This window comes from Lutra lutra, chromosome 4 (assembly GCF_902655055.1).
Source record: "Lutra lutra chromosome 4, mLutLut1.2, whole genome shotgun sequence".
In the NCBI taxonomy this organism is placed as follows: Eukaryota; Metazoa; Chordata; class Mammalia; order Carnivora; family Mustelidae; genus Lutra; species Lutra lutra.
In genome coordinates, this window is record NC_062281.1 from 152,901,869 (window position 1) to 152,909,582 (window position 7,714).

General features: G+C 44.7%; 1 long non-coding RNA gene across 1 annotated transcript; it reads right to left on the reverse strand.

Moving 5' to 3' along the window:
* Positions 1-788: 788 nt before the first annotated feature.
* Positions 789-7,062, reverse strand: LOC125098205 (uncharacterized). Its single transcript, XR_007126759.1, has 3 exons — positions 6,968-7,062; positions 6,466-6,736; positions 789-2,058 (listed from the first exon to the last, which is right to left on the reverse strand). It is a non-coding gene; the product is annotated as an uncharacterized LOC125098205 (long non-coding RNA).
* Positions 7,063-7,714: the final 652 nt, after the last annotated feature.

Sequence of the window (7,714 nt, forward strand, 5' to 3'; positions counted from 1 at the left end):
AAAGGGAAGTAGGCTGGACCATAAAGTGCCTTGGTGCCATGTCAAGGTGTGTTTGTGTTCCTAGGGCTGCCACAACAAATTAACATGAACTTGGTGGCTGAAGAGAACAGAAATCTTGTTTTATCATAGCTCTGGAGGCTCAAAGTCTGAAATCAAGGTGTCAGCAGGGTTGGTCCCTTCAGGAGGCTCTGAGGGAGAATGAGCTCCATTACCCTCTCTCGGGAAGGAGTCACCCCTACCTGTGCCTCCACCTTCACTTGGGGTCCTTCCTATGTGTGTGTCTGTGTTCAAATCACCCTCTTCTAAGGGCACCAGTCATGGCATTAGGGCCCACCCTACTCCAGTATGACCTCATTTTAACATGACTGTATCTGCAAAGACCCACTTGCCAAATAAGGTCATATTTGCAGGTACTAGGGGTTAGGACTTGAACATACCTTTTGGGGCCACACAGGTCAACCCATGATACAAGGTAATGGGAAAGTTGCTACGAGTTTTAGTTATGAAGGTCTTCCAGGCTGTGACGGGAAGAAGAGATAAGACCAGAGGTCCCTTCCTGTGGTTTTCTTGCTGTGGTCACCAGGAAGCTCAGGGTTGAAAGTGCAATGGATACACTGATCCATCTTTTTTTTGGGGAGGGGGGTGGAGGGATGCACATGTACAGAGCATTACAGTTTGCATTTCATTTATAAGCAGTATTTCTACCTGCTTATCATTTTTTTTAGTCCTTCTCTATTGGTCAGAGTTCCTAACAGGAAACAGATGGAACACTCAAATTAGGGTAATTCAAGAAGACTTTATTTACAATGGGACGCTTACAGAGGTATGGGCTGCAAGTAGGGGAAGCACAAGGTGACTAGGGACTAGTCCCAGTGGAGTTTATCAGCCCTGGGTACCAAGGGATGGAACAGTCAAGTGTCTGAAAAAGGGAGAGCCTTGTCGAGGTCACCTTGAGAAGGGATGATCTCCTCTCTGGAAGGACACGGCCTGGCCAGAGTGACCTCATCAGGTCACCCTCCTCTCCTCTGTCGACCTCCTGACAGTGACCCCCCCCCATAGCCCAACCCACCAAGGATCTAGATGCAGGCCACACAGGTCCTCACTCAGAGAGCAGGATGGAGAAGGGTTCAAGAGGAGAAAACTCAATTTTCCCTTCATCCTGATCCATTTATTTTTCAGACTCTTTATGCTTGGGTTAGCTGTCTCAAACTCTTCCTTTTCAGGTTAAAAAGGGCAGTCGCCATCAAAAGAGAACATGCAGTAGAGGAGGCATCTCCTGTCCCCTCCCCCAAGGGGTTCTCCATCCCACGCAGTCTGCTCACAGCTAGCGGCAGCCGAGTGACCCCGCGTGGCCACGGAAGGCTGACCCAGCCCAGAATCAGAGCCCTTTGCGTACATTCTTCTGGCCACTCATCGAGTTACATAAACTCCCAGCAGGCTCCCCATCTCCAGGGCTTTCTGAGGACATACTTGAGGCACGAGTCATTCCGGCACGGAGTGCCTGAGACAGATGTTGCTGCCTGCCACGCGAAAGAGGCCCAGATGGAGGACTGGAGGGGGTGGAGTGAGCCTGTGAAAGGGACACAGGCTTTGGCTCACATGGAGAACACATCAGATCCTTCTGTGTCCCTGCTGAGAAGCTCGGATTTCCTCCCTGAGCCTCAGCATGCTTAAGGAGTATGGGGACGAAGGCACAGATGTCAAAACTGGAAGGGTCCCTTGAGACCACCTCGTGCAAGCCCTTGGTAATACAGATGCACAGACTCTGGACCAGAGAGAGCAGGGCAGCCATGTGTTAGCTAAGGGTCTGGAAGAGGTGACTTCTTCCGGCCAGTGTGCCCCACGCGATGGTCACTCGTTCATGCTGCAGCTTGTCCAGGACACTGTACACCTGCTTAGTGCAGGGTACCAGCGCTGACAAAGACACATGAGGACAAGGTTGCCATGACCCTTTCTTCCTGGAGTCTACAGAACAGCAGGTAGAAAGACCTCCCTCAACCCTGCAAGGTGTGAGTAGGTTTCGGAGACCAAAGTGATCCAGCCAAACACTTTTATGAACTGAAATAATAAAGAGAAGAAGACTGCCTGGTGCCAGTTAACTATGAACAGCTCAAGGAGCATCACAGAGATGTGAACAGTCATAGGAGGAGGTAGAAAAGGCTCCCAGACCCAGATGCCTGAATTGTAACGCACCCACGATACCATTGTTTCTGAAGGAAAATGTGGTGTCTGCACACAGGGTTTAAATCGGCTGTGCAAGGCAGAGAAAATGGGTAACTGAGGCTCTGTTTTGGAAGAGGTCAGCTGGGAGGACCTCAGCATTCTTGCAGTCTTTCTCCCTGTTTTTAGTGAACTAAATAGGAAGAAAAACCTATTTTCCTCAACCTCAGGGAAAATTGGATTCTCTCTTCAAATCAGTCCTCTGACAACCAGTGGACTCCAGTGCTGGAACCAGACAGGAACTCAACTCTTGGCCAGCCCCAGGCTCTGATCACATTGCCTTCCAAAGCAGGCTCACTTTCGAGGGGCTGTCCTGTGAGATAGCTCAGGCTGTTCAAGAGGGAAGGGTACTCACCAGTGAAGGACAGCGCCCTGGTGTCAAGCAAACCTACTTCAAGCCCTGGCTTCACCAGTGAAAACTGACTTAAAGCAGACCTCTTACCTGTTATGAGTCTCAGTTGTCTCATCTGTATAATGGGAGTGATTAGAATCCCGTAAGTCTATGTGGCTGGTAGCCCTTGATATTAAGATTCTGAATCTTTAAATGCCTTCCATATAGTAAGTACTCGATAATTGCTATTATCAGTATTATTACAGACAGTAAAAACTCAATCATTAGTAGTGTTGATAATAAACAACCACTTACACTACTTACTGGTTCACAATAGTAAAGTTACGAAGAGTTTCACTGGATAACATTATTGTAAGTCAACTTTCTTTTAGGTTTCTTTTCTGATTCTTAAGCGGAAAAAAAAAAGGAGAAAATACAGGAAAGAACAAAAAGAATAAAATCTTTTTAAAGATTTTTACTTTCTTATTTAAAATCAATTAGCCAAGAGATAGCACATCATTAGTGTTATATATGTTATAGAAAGTTCAGTGATTCATTAGTTGAGTATAACACCCAGTGCTCATTATATCACATATAAGAATAAAATTTGTGGGACGCCTGGGTGGCTCAGTTGGTTAAGCAGCTGCCTTCGGCTCAGGTCATGATCCCAGCGTCCTGGGATCGAGTCCCACATCGGGCTCCTTGCTTGGCGGGGAGTCTGCTTCTCCCTCTGCCTCTGCCTGCCATTCTGTCTGCCTGTGCTCGCTCGCTCTCCTCTCTCTCTGACAAATAAATAAAATCTTAAGAAAAAAAAAAAAGAATAAAATTTGTAAATCCACAATCTCACAACCCACAGATAACTAACTACATTGTGAACACATTGATGTATTTCTCTCAATGTTGTTCTTTCCCCCCCGTGTGTGTGTGTGTGTGTGTGTGTGTGTGTGTGTGTGTGTGTAAAGACAGAAAGATAAAGTGTATAGACATGAAATCATACTTTACGGTATATGACCATTTTCCACAGAAAATGGTTTGGTAATATTCCATCTGTGTACACACCATAACTTACACAACTATTCTTTTGTTGTTAGGCTTTGGAATTTTCCCCAATATTTTTGCTCTTACAATTCATGCTCTAACAAAATTCTTCGTAGAAATCTTTTCCGCACCTCTCCTAATTTCTTTCGGAGAAGATTCTCTTGCCAGAATTTTTGGATCAAAGGATACAAACTCCTTTAAGTCTCTAATATATTTTGTCAAGTTCATTTCCAGTAGGGTTCCACTAAATCACCCTGCCTTCAGTCAAATGTGAACAAATACCTATATTTAATCTTTTTTCAATTCATAGGTAAAAACAGCATTTTTCCGTCTATGTTGTTTTGATTACTAGTAAGGTTGATAACTATTGTTGGATTTTTTCCTAGGAACTGTATGTTCACACCCTTGACCCCATTTTCTGCTATATTTGCTGATTTTCTTATCACCATGTATGAGCTTTTTATATAATAGAGATACTTTTTTAATGTCACAGCAGTGGCAAATAAATTTCAGAGTTTATTGCTTGCCTTTTAATTTTTAATATTTTGACATGCAAGTTTTAAATTTTATGTAGTTTGAAAATTTAATGTAACATAATTAAATCTGCTCTTATATGTACAACCAATTCCAACTCCACACTCTTAAACCTTACAGCATTCAAGAAAACTCAGTAGAGATACCTTCTATATATTTAAACCAGTAGTACCAAGCATATTATACTATCCTGAATATAGATGATTTGCTGAAACTGTACCAATGGGTACACAGAGTTTTGTTAGACTATTTCTCTTTCTTTGCATGTTGTATGTTTTAAAATTCTCCATAACAGAAATCTAGGACATTATTTTGCAGTCTTGACTCTTCAGGCACACAAGTCTTATCTGATTTATGCTCTATTGCCTTTCAAGCTTCATGGATATAAATTCCTAATTTGTGACCTTGGACACATTTTGAAATTTCCATAAGCCTTAGCTAACTTCTCTACTGAAAAAAAACAAAACAAGAAGTGAAACTATACCAAACTTGCAGGATTATTGGAAGGAAGAAATGAAATCATGAATATCTAGCATATAATATGGTGCCTGGCACACAGCAGGTGCTCAATAAAGGTTTTCTTGTGGTGGTGGTGGTGGTGGTAGTAGTAGTAGTAGTAGTAGTAGTAGTAGTAGTGCTACTGCTATTATTCCAACTTCTATTTGTCAGACTTTCCTCCTACTAGAATCAGAAGTTGATTCTGGCCGATTAAAAGCAGAGCAGTTTATTTCGAAGATACTGGGAAGCTAGAGGACAAGTTCAAGCTCCAGATTGACCCCTGGAAGCCTGGCATCAGGAGAAATCTGCTGGAGCAGCTGCAGCTCCGCTGAGCACAAGTGGCAACCGCCCCCTGTAGTCACCCGAACAGTGTGGCTTCTGCAGAGTTGGGCACCTCATGTTTCTGAGCAGGCTGTGCTTCCTCACACTGCTCCTTTAAGTGGGTCTGACCTGTGAACCCTTAAGGAGCCAGACTCTTAAGGCTGAAAGGCTCCAAACTAGAATTCAAAAAATGCTCAACACTGGGCAGAAAACATAACAATGTCCTGCACAGTCAGTCTCTCCTTTAAACACCAACAACGACACAACAATAGGAATCTAAAACAAGAAGCTCTATACTCATGGGAGTGTGTGTTACCTCTGCATAAAGAGATCAACCCAGAGATTTCAGTGCCCTGCTGGGCAAGCAGTCCTCTCTGGGTGATGCTTACTTCTCCTCTGGTTCTATTCCAAGTCTCTTGGACTTGGACTGGGAGAACACCATAAAGGCTGCCACTGCCACTGCACACAAGTCACACAAGGGAAAGAGGGAAGAAGGGGGAACACATCATGAAAGAGTAGTTAGAAAGAGAGACTTAAATATTATGTTCGTTCTGCTCTCAGCCAGCATCTCAGCTGCTCAGAAATCTTGACTAAATGGGATGACCCAAACCAGACATCAGTCTTTACTCCTGATGGATTTGAGCCATCCATGATCTGACCAGTATGGAAACTTCATGTCCTTTTTTTTTTTTTAATTCCTGAACATTAAAAAGAAGAAGAAGAAGAAGAAGAAGAAAAAGAAAAATAATGTAGAATTTTTTAAATTCCTGAACATTAAAAAAAGAAAGAAAGAAAAAAATGTAGACTTCCACAGAGGAATTTCTCTTTTTTTTTAAGATTTTATTTATTTATTTGACAGAGAGATAGAAAGAGAGCACAAGTAGGCAGAGAAGAGGCAGAGAGAGAGGGAGTAGCCAGCTCTCAGCTGAGCAGGGAGCCCGATGTGGGGCTTGATCCCAAGACCTTGGGATCATGACCTGAGCTGAAGGAAGACGTTTAACCACTGAGCCACCCAGGTGCCCTAAATTTCTTAATTCTAGATATGCTCCTCCCTGTTCAATTTTATTAGCACAAACCCTATTTCCCCCTTGGTCATCAGGATTAATCATCCAAGAAAGCACGAAGACCTCTCTTTTGGCCTCTTCATCAAGGTCAAGAAGGAGCCTGAGAATAACCAGGTGGCAGTTGAGTTTCCTGCCAAACATGAGCAGAACCCAGAGGTGCAGAGATGAGAAATAAAATTCCCTTAGTGGGGTCATTGAGCATGGCTGCCTTGGGACATCCTGTCTGGGGAGATGCTGCCTTAACAATTCTAACGTCACAGAGCCCGATTCCAGGCTGCCAAGCATAAGATCTGGAGTTCTGGGTGGCTAGAGTCTTTCCCTTTCAATCCTGGTTACTTTGTACCACTAAGTCCCCAGGGGTGTCTGTTGCTTTTAGAAAATGCTCTGGACAGTCCTGCTTGATTGGGGGGACTATGGAGCAAACAGAAGTGTTTGACCACCGAGCCATTATCTACTCACCTCAGGGAGAAAACTGTTCCAGGTGGAACAGAGGTCAGGGGATTCAGGTCACTGTATAGAATCCAGATTGGAAAGCAGAATACCATTGCACCTCGTGACCACATGGCAGTGTCCCAAGAATTCAATTACGTAACAGAGGCAAAGTGTGTATCACAGAGTAGATACCCAGTGACTGTGGAAATGCGTTCCCTCTGCACATCCCAACCACGCTGGGCGGTGGCTAGGCTGTGTGCTCCTGTCACCATTTTACAGATGGAAAAGGAAAGATTACCTGTTAATGAGGACACAGTTAGGAAGTGGGAGTGGCAATGGCAGGAAATGATCTTGGCCTTCTGACTTCAATTCCCATTAACTGGACTCACCACTTTCCCAGCCACAGAAGCTCAGTCTGCTCTTACTCACCCGCAAGCCAACGTTTCCCAAGTACTGAGTCACAGCTCCCCCTCCTTTCAGGCTGTGTGAGAATCACAGCACGCTCCCTCCTGGGACTGGCGGACCCTACCTTCTTCTGGGGCCCCTGCCAGGAATGCACCAGTCCAGGGCTGCCAGGAACCGAGAGAGTAGGTAAGGCGTCTGCACCCATGGAGTGATCAGACCTGCAGGAGCGGCCAAGGATCACATCAGAAAGATAATATTTGAAGAGTGAAAGGTTTCTCTGAAGAATGTGAAAATCCTTCAGTGAGTAAGAGCCTAAAGTTCTTGGGGCATGATTCATGCCAGATGAGCCGGAACGTGAGTTATAGATAGCTGATAAAATAGGTCACGAGACAGCAGAGCATCAGAGCTGGAAGGGATTTGGGTGCTGATCGATCCCTTCAGCGATGGAGAAACTGTGGTTCAAGGTACAAGACTGACTTTTCTGAGATCACATGGCTAAGGGGCTGCCCTGGGACCCAACCCCAGGCTTTGTCATTCATGCGTCCATGCGTGCCTTCATTCATTCAGTATTTATGGGGCACATCCCATGTCCTGAGTGGGGGGAGATTACCGAAAATACAGCAGGAAAAAAAAAAAAAAAAAGCAGGTTTTCTGTCTTCCCAAAACTGACACTCCAGAGGGAAGGAGAGACCATTAAACACACAGTTGTGGACATTAAACACACAGTTGTGGACATGAAACATACAGTTGAGGATGAGCAGTGCTGGGATAAGGGAGGTACAGAGAGTTATGGAAGCACAGTAGAGGGTGGTCCATTCCCATCTATGGGCTCAAGAAAGGCCTCCTGGATTAAGTGATGGTTGGCTGAGCC